The 3,548-nt window shown below is 43.0% G+C and overlaps 1 pseudogene; it reads left to right on the top strand.

Annotated features, from left to right (window-relative positions):
* The first annotated feature begins 2,500 nt into the window (after positions 1-2,500).
* On the top strand, positions 2,501-3,050 carry LOC117718315 (dynein light chain 1, cytoplasmic pseudogene; annotated as a pseudogene).
* Positions 3,051-3,548: the final 498 nt, after the last annotated feature.

Genomic DNA, 3,548 nt, shown 5'->3' with positions numbered 1-3,548 from the left:
GTTCTAGAAATGGATAGCAGTATTGGCACAGAATGGTCCACTTAAAATGGCTAAAATGATACATTTTACACTGTGTTTCTTTTACCATTAAAAGAATAGTTATGCCGGGCAGTGGTGGCGCACGCCTTTAATCCCAGCACTTGGGAGGCAGAGGCAGGTGGATTTCTGAGTTCAAGGCCAGCCTGGTCTACAGAGTGAGTTCCAGGACAGCCAGGGCTACACAGAGAAACCCTGTCTCGAAAAACCAAAAAAAAAAAAAAAAAAAAAAAAAAGAATAGTTATGTGTTCAGTGGTGAAAATAAATGGCCTCTCTTCTAGAGGATCAGGGTTCAACTCCCAGAACCCATGCAGCAGTCTGAACTCACACCTGTCTGAGGGTCTGACAGCCTCCTTTGAACTCTACAGATATTTGCATGCATATCACAGAGACATACATGAAGACAAAATACCCATACCCTAGAATAAAAATAATCTCTCTCTCTCTCTCTCTCTCTCTCTCTCTCTCTCTCTCTCTCTCTCTCTCTCTCAAAAGATTCTTTTATAGAAGATGGCTGTGAAACATGGCTATGCACAGTGCTCATGGCTGTAAACCAGCACTCTAGAAGCTAAGGCAACCTGATCTCTGAGGCCAGCCTGGTCTACAGAGTGAGTTCCAGGACAGCCAGGTCTACACAGAAAAACCCTGTCTGGAAAAACAAAACAAAACCAACAACAAAACAAACAAACAAAGGAGTGGGAATAAAGGGCTGGAAAGATAGCCCAGTGGTTAAGGCCACTTGCTGTTCTTGCAAAGGATCCAGGTCTGGTTCCCAGCACCCACACAGCAGTTAGCAACTGTCTGTAACTGCAGTTCCAGGGAGTCCAACATCCTTTTCTGACCTCCATAGACTCTGCATGTATGTGGTACACAGACATATATGCAGGCAAAATACCAACATGTATTAAAAAATAGGACTCCAAAAACACAAAATCTTTTTTTAAGGTTTGCTATTATTTTATTCATATATATGATTCTGTGTGTCTATGTGAGGGCCTGTGCTTGTATATACAATATATATCTTTTTAATTTTTTTTTAAACTGTCAACAGGTCTTTAACCTAGAGGAAAGCTCTACTGGAGTCTTTATCTAATCTCCCTTTTCCAATCCAACAAAGCAGTCATGATTTTTATTTTTCTAGATGCTTCCTCACAGAACCTGAAGGGTGCAGACTATTTTCCAGTTACTTTAATAAAAAAGGTGAAATGAATGAAAACAAATATACAGAGAAAGGGAGAAAGCTGATGTCATACGTATGTGGGGATTAAGAAGGTTTGAGCCCAGAGCCTCAGGCATGCCAGGCAAGTCCTCTACCTATAGGACAAGACCTGTATCCTTCGTCTCGCAGACATCTTGAGTAAGTAGCTGAATCAGAAGACTCTGACCTATCACCACTCTCAGAAAACCTTGAAGGATCGTACCCTGTCAGGTCTTTACTGTGTGAACTCACACAACTCAACAAGCTCAAACATTTACTCATTAGACCGTGGGGCTTGGAGATGTGACAATAAACAGTAGTGTCGAGGTCCCCTCAGTCCAAGATCCACATTCTTACTGCTTCGGAGCTGCCTCCCCTTTGAATGGAATTTTTGATCTTTTTTGAGACCGTGACAATCTCCACATAACTGGAGCTCCTTTGGAGCCAGAGAGATAGATGGCTCAGTGAATTAATGCTTGCTGCTCTTAAAGAAGACTGTGGTTACATTCCAGCACTTATGTTGAGTGGCTCATAACCACCTGTAACTCTAGCTACAGGGCATCCCATGCCCACAGCCATGCATACACAAATAAATATCATTTTATATTAGCAAAGAATTCCCTAGGGCTTTGCCTTTGACCACTAGTCTCCTAAGTCATGTGACTCAGGGCAAACCAGGCCTTTTGGGATGGATGGCCCTCCCCTTATAGCTGTTCTAGAGGCATTCATTCCTAAACCACAATTGAATCTTTATTGGGAGGGAACACAATGCCTTTCAACACTTGGCAACAGACAGTAAGCTAAGGGCTCCCACCTCAGGACTAAGCCTTCCAAGTCACTGCCAGACCTGACCAGACAGCTAAGAGTTTCTCTCTCAAGATCCCCTGCGCTTTCCCCTCCTGGCCAGAAGCAGAAGGTGAGACTCTGAATCACCAGTGTGGAAGTTTTAGTAGAGCCGTGTCTCAAAAAGAACTAGAACCTACATTATTAAAATATTCAGGTGGGTCCATTGTCCAAATGTCTACTTGCAATTATTCTGTAAGCTTTTTTCTAAGTTTGAAACTTAGATTAATAACAGAAAAAAAAATGTCCTTGAAAAATGACAGACATCCCACAGTGGGATGACACTGTGTACAGTTTAGAGGGTGATTGTGTTCCTTAATTGTTCTCACTAAGAAAATGGAAGTGGAGATCGGCGGCAGGATGGAGGAATTGGAGCCACAAAGAAGGGGCCCTAAGACCCAGATCAATGATAATGTGTGACCATGTGCGACCGGAAGTCGGTGATCAAAAGTGCAGACATGTTGGAAGAGATGCAACAGGACTCAGTGGCGTGTGGTACTTAGGCGTAGGAGAAGCACAGCATAGAAAAGGATAGCTCGGCCCATATCAAGGAGTTTGACAAAAAGTACAAGTCCACCTGGCACTGCGTGTGGGTCAGAACTCAGTAGCTCCGCCCTACACACGAGACCAAACACTTCCTCTACCTGTACCTGGGTCGGGTGGCCATTCTTCTGTTCAAACCTGGTTAAAAGCATGGACTGGGCCAAATACCCACTGATCCATCCAAAAACAAGGACTGCATCCTAAATTCCAAATACCAGAGACTGAATCTTCAGCCTTGCTAAGAGAACACCTCGTTTGAATCTGTTGTGTTTTGTACAGGACACCATCCTCTGTACATGTTTGTGGTTATGAAAGAATTTTGTAGCCGGGCAGTGGTGGCGCACGCCTTTAATCCCAACACTTGGGAGGCAGAGGCAGGCGGATTTCTGAGTTCGAGGCCAGCCTGGTCTACAGAGTGAGTTCCAAGGACAGCCAAGGCTACACAGAGAAATCCTGTCTCAAAAAAACAAAAACAAACAAAAAACAAAAACAAACAAACAAAAAAAAAAGAAAAAAAAAGAATTTATAAAACAGCTTACTTACATTTATTTGTATTTATTTTCTAGTCTATACACTGGGCCCCATTTTTTTTTTTTTTTTTTTTTTTTTTTTTGCTCTTAGGTCATTTCTTTACAAATAAATCTGTTGGAGAGGTGAAGAAGGAGATGGAGAAGGAGAAAAAGAAGAGAAAATGGAAGTGGGGAACCAGGGAGATGGCTTCCCTGGTAGAGGCCTCGTGCACAGCTCTAATGACCTGAGTTCAACCTCAGGATCTCCTGAGCTGGCAGAAAAGAACCCTGTGTATGACCTCTGACCTCCACAACACCATAGCTATGTGTGCCATAGCACACATCACACATACATGCACGTGCTCACACATAAACAAACAGACATTTTCACATGGCAATTGTCTCTGTCAAAGTTCTG

Source organism: Arvicanthis niloticus, chromosome 12 (assembly GCF_011762505.2).
Source record: "Arvicanthis niloticus isolate mArvNil1 chromosome 12, mArvNil1.pat.X, whole genome shotgun sequence".
NCBI classification, from domain to species: domain Eukaryota; kingdom Metazoa; phylum Chordata; class Mammalia; order Rodentia; family Muridae; genus Arvicanthis; species Arvicanthis niloticus.
This window is presented reverse-complemented; position numbering and strand designations above follow the sequence as displayed.